At 46.1% G+C, this 14382-nt stretch overlaps 1 protein-coding gene across 3 annotated transcripts in view; it reads left to right on the forward strand.

Moving 5' to 3' along the window:
- The first annotated feature begins 10048 nt into the window (after positions 1-10048).
- The window catches only part of CABP7 (calcium binding protein 7), an 89118-nt gene continuing 84784 nt past the window's right edge, over positions 10049-14382 (forward strand). For 2 of the 3 annotated variants that reach the window (XM_061562058.1, XM_061562060.1), the window contains exon 1: positions 10049-10365. The gene's annotated coding sequence lies outside the window, so the exon portion shown is untranslated. Of the gene's footprint in view, positions 10366-10507; positions 10571-14382 lie in introns of those variants that run through there. The other variant, XM_061562059.1, reaches the window with a different exon arrangement.

Genomic DNA, 14382 nt, shown 5'->3' on the forward strand with positions numbered 1-14382 from the left:
GAATGAGAAAAAAATTAACATAGTCAACTTAGAAACACAATGCAACACAACACAGAGGACCGGCCAACACAACAGCCAACACTACGCCTGGCTGACCACGCTCCTCCAAAGAATGACGACAAACAGAAAGACAGAGCCACTGTAATGTTCATAATCAACGTTTTTTGGTTTAGATCGCGTTATTTATAAATGTGTCGTAACCCTCCACCACCCGACACGGCCAATCAATAAAAAAGTGTCACGTTGACGAAAGACAAATAGTTCACTGCTTTAGCCCACCGGTGTGTTGAAGCGTGAAACCACAACATTTACAATTTGAGTACAACGTTTCGCTGGTAATTGCATCCAGCATCATCGGGCAATTCGCCAGAATGGTGAGGCTCTCCTCTGTCTCCCGTTCTTATATAGAGCAGCAGCAGCAGGGTGACGTCATCATTAACTGATTAACTCATCAGGTGCAGAGACAACCCGTGTCGTTCTGCATGTCACGGCGAATTTGTCCGACGTGGAAGTAGAAAATCGTTCTAAGCGTCGGTAAGACAAGTGCGTGACAGAAAGTATGTTTTAGCAGAATAGGTTTCCCCCACTTTTTCTTGTTGCCAGAAAAAAATAGGAAGACCTATTCTCATATTTTGGTACTGGCAAAGGAGGTCCCATGATGTGTTTTAGAATTTAAGATTACCCTTGAATAATTGGAACGGTGTATGACGAACAGCCCACAAATTACGCGGCTGTATTTAGCATCGTTGCTGGAGGAAATATTTAAATCCCTGGCAGTGTACGTGATGAGGTGGTTAATTCAAAGCCACCTTATTGTGCTGTCAAATTGCCTTCAGCTTAAACAATGCGGAGGATATCTCACAACTACAAACTAGAACCCTAATTACAGCACATTACCTTGGTGTGTTTGTGTGTGTGTATACGGGAAATCACACGCGAATGTTAAAAAGGCAATCAAACATTCTGTACGCATATGTGTATTATAAATCGGGCAAGCATCCCCAGTGCACTACCCTCCTAACAACTAATCTTGAGACCCAGTGATGATTTCCCAGATAAATGAAGGACATTACAGTATTATTGTGAATCGGTTTGTGGCTCGGGTACCAACATATACACACAATTGTAATTAAAATCACAGTACTCTCTACTCATTTGAAGGCATAGTTTATATTCTGAATTGTGTGCGATTAGTTGATAACACGTGTGTGTGTGTGTGCGTATTTACTTTTGTGTGATGGTGGAGAGCGGTGGTATAGTGGTTAGCGCGCCGCCCTGTGAACTCGAGTTCGATTCACCGCTCACGGCCCACACCGGTGATGGTTATTTGAACCAATTCCTGAGCTGCCCTTAGGCCGACACAGCTTCAAATGAGTACCTGGCTACGATGCATAAACATCGCCTCGAAGGAGACAAATGCGGCTGAGCGTTGTTGCTGGCCCACCCCACCACCTCGTCCGTGGTGCTGGGGGTTCAGAGGTTCTGCTCGCTGACAGCGCTTGCCCCGGCTGTCCGCTCAGACCACCACGGGGAGATCTTTTTGGTCTTTTTAAAATCCTTTATATTAAGTTCGCTTGCGTGCTTGCTTGCTTGCTTACGACCGTGCAAATCTTTCGGTCGTTTTTTAACCCACTTCCCGTGATCCAATCGAGCTGACATTTTCCACACAGACTCGTTGTGCGAGACAATTAATGTTCGTGAAAAAATTCCCAAAATGTAACACTTTTTAGGCAATTTTTATTTTATTTTACATATATTCAAATAGAACTCATTCATGGCTTTGGCTGAACATCACAGTGCAAGAGCCCAGAGCGTAACCCCTCCACAGGCCGTGGCGGAGTAGCGCAGTTGGTAGCACCCTCGCTTCCCATGCCAAAGGTCGCGGGATCGATCCCCGCGTCCTCCACAGGCGAATATATGTTTAAATCCTTTATATTAAGTTCGCTGATACGCATATAAAGGATTTATAGTGAAAAACTTTGTTTTTACGGGTTAATTTTTTTTTCTTTGTGCGCGCGCGCGTGTGTGTGATTGTAAGACAACAGGAGGTGCCTGGTCATGGAGGCTTGACCACCCACCTCCACTCCCTCGTGTGCCCCCCATCAGCTGTTCGCGAACAGCACTTTGCCTGCGGGGAGTGGGGGGGGGGGTCGTTGTGTTTGATTACGCCCGTGTGGTCATGCGCCGTGCTGGTTCTGGCTATTGAGGCTGTGTGGGTTGCGAGGGTTCGCTGGTTTGGTGACCGTCAGCACATCCAGTGATCCTGGGGGTGGGGGGGGGCGTTGAAGACGCCGTATGACAATAGTTTGCAAGCGTTAGCCACCTCGTGTGCGTTGTCGTGCCAAATTGTTTTGTTGCAGTTGCACCCGAGTCAAGAGCCGCATGGCTCACAGGGTTATACCTAATAAATGAAACTGAAACAAGATTACACATCGTAATGGAGTGGGGGGGGGGGGGACTGGTGGCACAGCGGTGAGCGCACTTCACAGCTAACCTGGCGAACTTAGTTTAATTCAAGGACCGAGGCTAACATCAGTGGCGAGTGATATTTGAATCGATCTTGCCTCTCCCACCTCTCCCCTTCACCAACATGCATTGACCGGTATGGTGCAGTATGGTCAAACAGCCCTCATGACCGAAACGGCGTGGGGAGCCTTGATTCAGCGCTGAATTAAAACAATAAGTGCCGTGAATTCATATTTATTTTACTTTCAATCTAATTATCAGTCACGCTCAATCCACCGCTGGAGGAAGGCCTCCTCAAGGTGCCACACCACCTTTCACGAGCCTGCGATCCACCCAGGCCCCCTGCACACACAACACACCGATCTCATCTCCACCATCTCTGAGGGTCATCGTCCTCTCGGACGCGTTCCGTCCCTCGGCTGCAATTCCTTTATTACTCTTTAGTGATAATAATAGGGGGTTTTTCCCTTTTTTCTGGCAACAAAACTGAAACCTTTTTACAAGGATTCATGTCTGTATTAACCAATATACTTGCGGTCAAAATGCAAACAAAAACACACTATGATAATATATGCATTGTCCTTGAAACTGATTGGACCACACCAAGGGACGGCTTTCTTTTGAGCCTCGACCCAATTTTTATATTATCATCGTGTGTTTTTTTTGCATTTTGACTGCAAGTATTGTGGTTAATGCAGACAGGAATCCTTGAAAAAGTTTTCAGTTTTGTTGCCAGAAAAAAGGGGAAAAACCCTATTATTATATTTTGGTACTGGCAAAGGAGGTCTAATGATGTAGATACTCTTTGGTTCGTTCGGTAAAGTCACGTAGGTATAAAATAAAATACATTAAATCACGACGTTTCGACACAAGCGTCCGTCATCAGGTGGGACAACACAGCAAGAAACAATTGCTGAAGTGCGCAAAAAGGGTGCTTGTATCAAGAGGCTTTGTAGGTAATTTATTTTATTTTCTACCTACGTGACTTTACCGAAAGAACCGAAGAAAACCTGAAATCTAGATTGAACTCCTTTATTATGCTTGACCACCATCCATCATCCCTTCCGTTGAGGCGTCCTACCCATGCCCACTTTAATTAATAGTTTGAATTCTGGCATGAACCAACACACGTTCTCGATTTCCTCGTGTCCTTCTTTCTGTCCCTCAATGCTATTCCGAGCATCATTCCACGCTTCTTCGGAGCACTTTTCAGAATTTGTTTCGATATTTTCCGTGAAAAACCGTGTTTCTGAACGCACGCATCAAACCGAGGCGTGTGCACTGATTAAACGCATCCGGGCTGTGGACACACAATGCGATGGATGTATTCACGATCCAGTTGCGGCTGTCCAGAAACACTCCACTCTGCTCTCGTCCACTTCTTGATGGAATAATTTTGATGTCTGCCTGTTTTCAATCGCTGCCCTAGGTGCACACACACACACCGAGACACTGGTGCCAGGCTAGACAAAGACAAAGATCCCCTGTATAGCCTTAACAGGCTGTAGGGGCAAGTGCTATTAGCGAGCACCTATGAAGGCCGGAACGGTACACGAGGGGGTGGGTGGCCAGCACCACGCCCGACCGCCTTTGTCTCCCTAGTGGCAATGTTTACACACCGCACCAGGTACTCATTTGAGGCTGAGTCGACCTAGGGGAGGCCCGGGACCGGTTCAGATAATTGTCACTGATGTTGGCAGTGAGCGGGAATCGAACCCGTGTCGCCGGGTTCATAGCGCAGCGCGCTAACCGCTACACTATCGCTCGCCAGGCTAGGTGCACACACACACACACCGAGACACTGGTGCCAGGCTAGGTGCACACACACACACACAGAGTCTGTTGCGTTCCAGGTGCGTCCCTCCGATAGACATCTCCATCTGTGTAGTGGACTTGCTGTGCATGGTCTGCGATTTTCTCATTTATCCTCAGCGCGACTTTGCAGCCTTTTCTCCGCGACTCTTCTAACATGTCCCTGAAGTTCATTCCCATTTTGACGCTATAACCGACTATCTCATCGGCGTATCCGAGACAGCTCATGTTTTCTCCGCCGAATGTGTTATCCCCTTGTTTCTGCAGTCCAATTTCCGGAAAGGTCTTCGATTGTTGTGAATAACTTCGGTGAAAGCGCGCACGCCTGTTAAAATGTCTGTCGGTACTTTATTCATGCATTCTTCGTGTGGCTGTTCTATGTTTGAACATCGATTGTATTCTATCTAAATATATATCTTTTTTACTCGGGCATTGATTTGTAAGAGCTTGTATGATTATGGTAATTGTCCGCCATTGTTCATGTACATATTATGATCAGGAGCGCTGTGTGTGCTCCATGGTAGGGACACTTTGATGAACCCTCTTCACTGGCACATGGCCCTGCGTGTTGTTAACAGGCGTGAGAGCCTTGTACACCCCAGTAGCTGTACTGGATTGAAGCCCCCAAACCAGCCAGGTAACTCGGCAAGACGCTACCTGACAAGATGGCTCACAGGGCCATACCTAATAAATGAAACTGAAAAATGAAACTGAAAAGACGTGAGGCCAAACGTTGTTCCCTCCACCAACCCACATTCACGGGCATGGTGATGTATGGTCAAGCAACTCATCCCCAGCCGTTACCGATGCACTTAAACCACAGACCCCAGTCCCCAGCGATCTCTGAATCCACAAAAAATTTTAACCCGTAAAAACAATGTTTTTCACTATAAATCCTTTATATGCGCGGCGGCTAGAGTCCTCTCGTCCTCTGGCTTGAGATGGCTGCCACCTATGGGTCAGATGATTGCATGGCAGCATTAAGCAATTGGTAATTAAATATAAAAAATTTTTACCTAAAATGTGTAAAGTTATGGAAAAAACTTTTCACGAAAAGAAATTGTAACGCACAACGAGTCTGTGTGCAAAATGTCAGCTCGATTGGATCATGGGAAGTGGGTTAAAAAAACGACTGAAAGATTTGCACGGTCGTAAGCGCGCAAGCAAGCAAGCAAGTGAACTTGATATAAAGAATTTAAAAAGTGGTGTCAGCTGTGAAGGTGAAAGAGCAAAGAGGGTGCTAGGAATCACCGGATATGAAGGAGAATGGGGCAACTCCAAGCTTCTGAATGGTGGCAACTTTTCTATTAGGGAGAGTTGATAATGATTGTGGAGTGGGATTCTTGAATTCTTCGGAAATAAAAAAATCGAGTTTTAGGGTTCAATAATCAATCTGATAAGAGTCACCAGGTTGGACTAATGCTCGCCAACCACGACAAGTTGCATGGCATGCAAGTATTTGCTCCAATAACACTCCACGATGAATGTGTGTGGGCCAAATGTACGAGGAAACTAACCAACAACGAACTGAGAGTAAAGAGCATTTGAAAATCTTAATTGAAGACTTAATTCTAGATTTGAAGCTTTCGTGACTGCAAGGATTCATATTCTTAGGTTTTTTCGGTAAAGTCACGTAGGTAAAACATTAAATTAATTTTAATGTTTTATTAATTGAAGACCTTCATGCGAAATAGGTCAGCGATCCAAGGACGAGATTTCTCGATTGACGAGTTCGGCGCTGGCGTGGAGAGACGACGAGGGCGAGCGTCTGCTCGAGATGACATCCGTCAAAGGCACGACGGAGTGGAAAATATATATATATGTTTCGGAGAAAGAAATAATCTCGGAAAGGGACGTGAAAAAAAATCTCAAATGGTGACATCAGGACCAAGATTGACGTGGATTCTATTGGCAAACCCCAGCTCGTCAAAGAGACCGTTCATCCGTCCTCAACAAATTCCAACGCAGAAGGCGATCGGAGAGACGGGCGGCGATGCAAAGTCGGCACTTCCAAGGTGAGCCACATGGGGAGGGTAAAACGAAGTACAAACAAGACCAAGATGGGGGACATGATACAGATAAAGCGCAGCACAACACTGATTGGAAAATATTCTTAGGTTTTTTCGGTAAAGTCACGTAGGTAAAAACATTAACAAGTAAAATAAAATAAAAATCACGACGTTTCGGAGGCAACACAAGCTTCCGTCTTCAGGTGGTAACCGTCACAGCCACGACAGCTGTATCAAGTAAATGAGAGATTGCAGGAGTTACCACTGCGTTTATATAATGGTTGGAGAAGGTGGTGGGGCAAGGGCCGCATACTTTTTATTAATATAGGTAAGGTGAGGCTTGAGACTAAGAATAGACTGCATAACAAACGCAGTGGTAGCTCCTGCAATCTCTCATTTACTTGATACAGCTGTCGTGGCTGTGACGGTACCACCTGAAGACGGAAGCTTGTGTTGTCTCCGAAACATCGTGATTTTTATTTTATTTTACTTTTTAATGTTTTTACCTACGTGACTTTACCGAAAAAACCTAAGGAATATGAATCATTGCAGTCACGAAAGCTTCAAATCTAGAATGATTGGAAGATCTTGACTTAAAGCTTTCGTGACTGCAGGAAATCATACTCTTTGGGTCTTTCGGTAAATTTCGATTTAAAGCTTTCGTGACTGCAGGGAATCATCTTCTTGGTTCTTTCGGTAAAGTCACGTAGAAGGGAAATAATAAAATAATAATAAAATAATAAAAATACCTGAGGACGGCTGCTTGCGTTGTGGCCGAAACGTCGTGAGAATTATTTTATTATGTTTTATTTTTATTATTTTATTATTTCTCTTCTACGTGACTTTACCGAAAGAACCAAGAAGATCTTTCGGTAAAGTCACGTAGATAGAAAAATAATATAATTATTTAAAAAATCACGTTTCGATCGCAACACAAGCAGAAAGTTCGTGGAGCAGGTGGTATAACTGGACATTGTTAAACAACGGGACCCTCTGTGCACTTGTTCACGAAACATTTGCACGGAAAAAACATATTGCAATCACAGACTGATTGTCTCAAATCATCCCTTTGTTAAAACGGGGCGAAACATCAGACTTGAATAACTACAGTTAGATCAGCCTCTTGTGGTACACGTATAAATTGCGCACAGATATAATTGTAAACAGGTTAATAAACAAATGGACAAACCAACGAAACAAGTGTAGTATTTTACTTTAATAACCTTTGGGAAAGAAAAAAAACCTTTATGTGCAAAAGTCGGAGTACTCAAATACAACACACGACTTAAAACAAAGGCAAGCTACTCTTTGAGTCTTATCTAATCATAGGGGGCAAGCAATCTTAATTTTGGAGCTTTCGTGACTGCAGGAATTATTCTTTGGTTCTTTCGGTAAAGTCACGTCTAAAGATAAAATAATAAATTAAATAATAGCATATTACGACGTTTCGATTGCAACACAAGCAATCATCATCAGGTATAATGAAATAGCGACATAAAATCTAACCAGAAAACTATAGACAGACATATAAGCAGACAGATATCACCAAGATACATAGAGAGAGCAACAGAGGTAACAGAGAGGGGTGATCGTCTCTGTGGGGTGGCCTTAAATAGACAGAGGGGGGCGGAGGCAGAGAGAGGGAGCACCTATCAAGGCCGATATACACGTTGAACTTCTTTCGCACCGTACGTAGCCATACCTTGCTAATCGGAGGTGCGGGTGAAGGATGAGAAACTAAACACAGAAAAGGAGTTCTAAAGAAAAAATGTTTTTCTTCAGTCTAGATATCACACACTCGAGGGTGCTGTGGCCACATCGCCCTCGTCCTTCTGAGTACTTACGGGACGGTCACGCATCCCATCAGAGGGAAAGGCCTCATTTCTGGCCGAGTTCACCTCGGTGATGCCCAGCACAGGTTCCCAGCGGCCAGTGATATTGGCCACATGTGATGCTACCCATATCAACACGCGCCCTCCTGTGTTTTGCCACCTTGGTGTACTTTCCGCTGGACTCAAAAAAGTGAACTAACACAATTACATTAAATAATTATTGGTATGAAAGAATAATAGGTTTTACCCTTTCTGGCAATAAATAACAGGTGTTAAGATGTTCAAACACCAAATAGACACCTTTTGCAAGGAATCAAGGACTGCATTAACCACACATGCATGTGGCAAAACATGCAAAGAAACTGATAATAAATATATGCATTGTCATTGAAACTGTTTAACACATAGTAGGCTTTCGCGACCAACATCATCCATAATATTTGTTTTTTTTGGGGTTAGATCGCGTAAATATATGTGTCGTTAAACCCGCCACCACCCGTCACAGCCAATTAGTAATGTTGGTCACGTAAACTAGTGACGAATTGGCATGTTCTGTTTACGTGACAACCCTTACTAAATTGGTTGTGTCGGGTGGTGGCGAGTTTAACGACACATTTATAAATTTACGCGTTATAACTTGAAAACTTGTGAAAGTTATATTTTTTAAACTAACATTTAAACAAAAATTATCCAAATCAATACTTGATCGAATATAAACGTTTCACTAATGTTACACGCTCAAAAAGAATGGTTTAAGAAGTTACAATAATTCTGGATATACAGAGTGAGCGACAAATTCTCACTTCATTATAGTAGTACGATGATTACAACATTAATAATTAGTATTAACTCGTAGATAACTCGTTGCTCTTTAATGGACAAAAATATACGGCTTTATCTTTCATACTCTTCTCACAATGCTGTACTCGGAGCCGTAAGAGTAATGCTTTTAGTTAGGTCATTAAACAGCCAATAATTACTTTTTTATAATCTCCAGGATTAAAATATTATCCGAGAAAAATTATTAAATTAATAGGACCACACAATCCTAAGTTTGAGAAATGTTAAATGGACCGTGTCAGTCTTTTGTATTCGTTAAAGTCGCACGTTTTCAGGTGTCGCCATCTATTAGATGTATTCCAAACTCCTTAAAATGTTACAAGGAAGAGGCCGTGCAGCCAGCTACCCGGCTAGCTTCGCTGGCGACGACCCACAGCAACTACTAAACAGCGACATTATCGCCGGGGTAGACCGCCCGGAAACTCGAGGCATAGATGATTATTATATCTCAATAGCCGTGTGAATTGTATTTCACTTCCACAGAGCTCTACAGTTTCACACCAGCCGGCGCCGCCGGTGGTTTATCCATTCGCTCGTTGAATGAGCCTTTATTTTAATACGAGACCCGCAATTCCCACTACCACCAACTCGACACTTGGCCCAACGACCTCTCAAATCACGGCTTTGTAAACAACCCCCACGCATCTTCTTAAAAAAAAACAATAATGTGAAATTGTATTCGGATCGTTTGCATGCCTTCAATCTGATGGTGCAAAAAACAATGGCATTGTCCATGGCTGTCACGACGTCGCCAAGAGGTGGTCGAACAATGGATTATTGAAGCCATCAGCGCAGAGATTTCGGTGCTACGCCTCCCCCCTCGCATTCATTGCTTTTCTTTTGATTCTCTGGTTTCGTCGCACACGAAACCAAACATTAATGGAATTGACCGCACATCTCCCCAATGCAGGAGGAGGACCCCTCTTGCAAAAATAGAGCAATGGGACTCAGTCTGGATTTCTCGTGCAAACAAAGGACATTGCTGTAGTAGCAAACAATATTTTTTTTTATTATCATCATTATAATAAATAGACCTCGCCGAATGGCGTAGGTGCATTCGTGAACATAAACGGTTAAATGGGCAGCTGCTGCTCGCGCGCAGAGACAAGGTCCTGGGGGCTGGTGGCCGCTCAACTCTCTTTTCGGCAGGGTGCCGAACGGCGCCTCGTCTGTCGCCCCCTCGCCCGCGACGTTCGTCTCGTCCACGCCGGTGGCGGTGACGGTGACGGTGGCAGCTCTGGAGGCGCTGAGAGTCCGCGCTCCGTGCTTCGTGAAGCTCTCGGCGGCTGCTAGCGGACTGGCGGTGCGGGTGGTGGAACGGCGAAGGATGGAGGAGCCATGCGCGCGGCAGCCGCTCCGGATTCCGGGACGATTTCTCGAGTGCATCGACGGCATCTCGCAGTGAGGTAGAGACGCGCCGTCACGTCTCGCCTGAGCTCCTACCGCGTAACGGGGGGGGGGGCACAGAGAGGCTACCGAGCCGAAGCAGCAAGTGTGTGTGTGTGTCTCTCCCTCTCTCTCGCTCTCGTCCGCATCTCCGGGAGCGGGCGGCACAGCGAGCCCGGGACTTTAACGGACGCCAAGACGCAGGGATAATAACAGAGGGATAAGGTGAGCGAGGATCTGTCTGCGTTGCTCCGTGCAGTTGCGGTTTGCCCGCTGCTGTTGCGCGAATCTGTTGCCCGTCCGTTAGTGTGTGTGTGTAAGATCGCAGGACTGATTGTGTTTCAACAGGCGTCTCCTTTCTAAGATAGCACGTTTTTTTCTTCTTCTTCTCCTCTCCATCCCTCTCGTCTGCACGCACCAGGCAACGAGCGTGCCTCGTTGCGTGTCGTGATGGTGATGAGATGGCAAATTGTTCTAAATTTGTAAGGGGGGGGGGGGGCTATGAAAGTGTGGATGTGTGCTTTGTGTGTTGTTCTCGTCGCCGTTGTTGTAGGCGTGCGTGTTTATTGCATTTACGCGGACTCGTGCCGTAAGCCCCGATTGCGGTTTTGCGCGCCTGCCTCTGAGGTTCACGGACTCCGGTTCTAGTCCGGTCTGGGTCCGTTTGCTCAATTCAAAACGCACCGCGTTTACTCGACGCGCGATGCGTGTCGCTGATGCACGCGGCCGTAATTCCGTACTCCAGTTGCGGCGGGTAATTGTTAATTTCGCTGGGAGTAATCACGACGTCAACCCACTCATGTATGCTTGTCGTTATCAGGCGTCCCTCTTGAAATACACCTGGGGCAAACGAACGCAGGGCGATGCTTGGTCTACAACGAAAATATATATTTGCATATACAGATGATATATTGTTTGTCCGTCTCTAGGCAGGAATGAAGACGGTGCAGACTCTGTGAAATTGCTCACATCCGTAGGTACAAAATGAGGGAGCCTTTCTGTTGTGCGGCTCAGATAGAATGCGCATTGGGGCGACCTGCACAGTCACGAGCGAAGGCGCCCGTGCTGTCGGCTGGCTGTTGCCGAGGATGACTGTAGCCTGCTTGTTGTGTGTGTGTGTGTGCGAGCGTGTGTTCCGGACACGTGTGTCCATGTGCGGCGACACTGCGTGACGATAAACAGGTTAGTTCATTACTGTGCGTGCATCATCAGCATCATCATCAGCACAGTCATCGCTATCACCTACGTCTTATTATTCATCATTGTCCTCCACTTTGTCATCATCATCATCATCACCACCCCCCTCATCATCATCCCCATCATCATCCCCATCATCATCATCAGTAGCATCAATCTTACCATCGACACCATCTTCATCCTCATCGATTATCAGAGTTATCTTAATCCTTGTCGTGACAATGAGATTGTTTTTATCGTCATTGGTTTGAGATGTAGCAATTAAACGCGCAATAGATGCAAACTCGTATGATGATGATGGTGATGATGATGATTATGATCATCATCACCATCTCGTGGCTGTGCCGTCTTCATCATTTCTCTCCCGGCGTCCCCGTGCACGCGTTTTCCGTCCTTGGCTGCCCAAATCTGTCCGGAGCTCTTCACCACAGCTCGTCATCCGGTGCGGAGCCACAGTGTCCAGCAGCAGCAAACACACACACATCCACGCATTCGGTCTGAATAGTGAGCGTGATGCCACATGTTCACGTGCATTGCCCCAAGGGATGCGCCTCTTCCCGTGTCTCTTCGAGTTATTCCGAGGGCGGCTCTCTACCCACGCAAACTCCACGAGTTTTTTTCCCATATTAACGATATCTTTAGCGGAGTGACCATAATTTTTCACACGCGTGTCATATACGATTAACGTCACGTGTTGCGTACGTGTAACGAATAGCACCTGTGTATACACTACATTCATGCATTCAACTCACTATCGAATAGTCTAAAGTGTAAATGCAAATCTGGCGGATGCTACGCACTAGCCCCTTCCAGAGTCGACAAACATTGCCATCAATTCGTGGAAAGCCAGAGGACGTCGTGGGAATGTGGAATTTCCACCGTTGGTTGAGGTCCAGCAATGCAAATGAGCCTTGCCTCGCTGCTCGCGTGAGCAGTGAGACACTTGACGTTTGAACTTGACTCTGTCTGCAAGTTGTCTTAGTTATCGAATATTTAATTTATCAACACGTAAGAATCAAATCACATTTAGGCCATCAGCGTTTGTTTCAGCAGACAACCACCCTGCACCGGTGTTGCCTTCTCTGAGTCTCATCAGCAGAGCGTGGACTGTTGGACGTATCTTAATAAGCTGTCCATACATTTGTATATTGGCCAGATCAATCGAGACACGATGGACCACATAGTAAACCGCCGTTGTCTGCGCTCCTTCAACAGAAAATAAATACATTTCGATTTAAAGCTTTCGTGACTGCAGGGATTCATCTTCTTGGTTCTTTCGGTAAAGTCACGTAGAAGGGAAGTAATAAAATAATAAAAATAAAACATAAAAAATAATGTTTTATTTGTATTATTGCAATACTTCCCTTCTACGTGACTTTACCGAAAGAACCAAGAAGAGAAAATAAATAGCAAAACGTCCAGGAACTCTTTCTCCCGAAGCCCCCCTCCTCGCGGCCAAACAGACCTCGCCACTGGCATTTAAGCTCCCGAAGTTATCGCTGCCATCATGCTCAGGAAGAGAAGAGTGCCAACACGCTGGGCCATTGAGAGTACAGAGTAACAGCAACGTGGCACAGGACATGCGTTTGTGCGGTAGATGTGCGCGCTGGCGTCTGGGATTTGCGTAATGCATCTCGCACTAGCCACATGCTCAAGGGATAGCGGGGCCGATATGGGTCGGCGTTCAACGATTCGCAATTGCTCACTCACGATGCAGGGTCACGAATTAATTTCGTAAAATAAAAAAAATCGATTTAAAAAAATGCTGTCATTTGTGTTAATATAGCGGCCTCTATCGGCTGGAGTGAGTCACGCGAACCCACTGCGTACAAAATCGATTCTCACGCACTCTGTCCAATGCACATATCCTGAGCTTAATAATTCGTTATGATTAGATGAATCGATGTTTTGCTCCCCTCTTAGATTCTGGTCATCACACACGCATGCATCACACATTCCTTGCATCACATCCTGCATCATCACACGCTGATGCATCATCACACGCTGATGCATCATCACACACGCGTGGAGCGTACAGCATTGGCCACGGGGTGTCCGTGCAGTCGCATATTTACCCAGGCGATGATCGCGTGGCTCGCAGATCACGACACAGCACTTCATGCGCCCTCTCCCCGTTATGAATTGTTTCGTTCGCCAAACGAGGCTACCCATTCGTGGCTCATAATTCGCACACATTTGCCTTGACGAATGTAACAATTTACGGGCCTCTGGCAATCCGCTAAAACCGGGTGATGGATGGCCTCCTAACGCCGTGGTTGTTTGACCGCATACTTCACCCGGCTGGGCATGGCGGGCTGGCGGTGAAGGGTTGATCGGTTGATATGTAGCGTCTCACTGACCTTAAACCATGGCCGGGAATCAAACCCTGAGGTCGCCGGATCACGGCGCAGTGCGCCTGCCTCCTGCCGCCTTACGACTCGAACTACTTTTTTGGTTTTCTGTTTTACGAAATGACAAGGTCGAAGCGCAGCCCCGCAATTGCTTGCTACACAGCCCTGTTGGTGGAAGGGCCTCCGCACTAGAGCGAACTCGAGCAGGATGGGGGGGGGGGCGTGCTTGGTCTACTTTTCCGCGTTCAACCAGACGTTGTTGGGTGAAGATACGGCGTGCCCACACTTTACAACCATCACCACCACCACGCGACCTGCCACCGATCGACTGCCCAATGTCAACTACTGGTTGGACAGAGGTGCGGGCTTTGAGCAACCTGCTCGTGTCACAACTGCCGCTCCGGGAAATCGAATCGATCCGGCGACTTCTTAATTATCATGGGTTCCTTTTTGTAGGCCAACCGGTTTGCAAGACAACGCCCGTATGTT

This window comes from Lethenteron reissneri, chromosome 28, assembly GCF_015708825.2.
Source record: "Lethenteron reissneri isolate LAM-NWPU_2019-01 chromosome 28, ASM1570882v1, whole genome shotgun sequence".
Lineage (NCBI taxonomy): Eukaryota > Metazoa > Chordata > Hyperoartia > Petromyzontiformes > Petromyzontidae > Lethenteron > Lethenteron reissneri.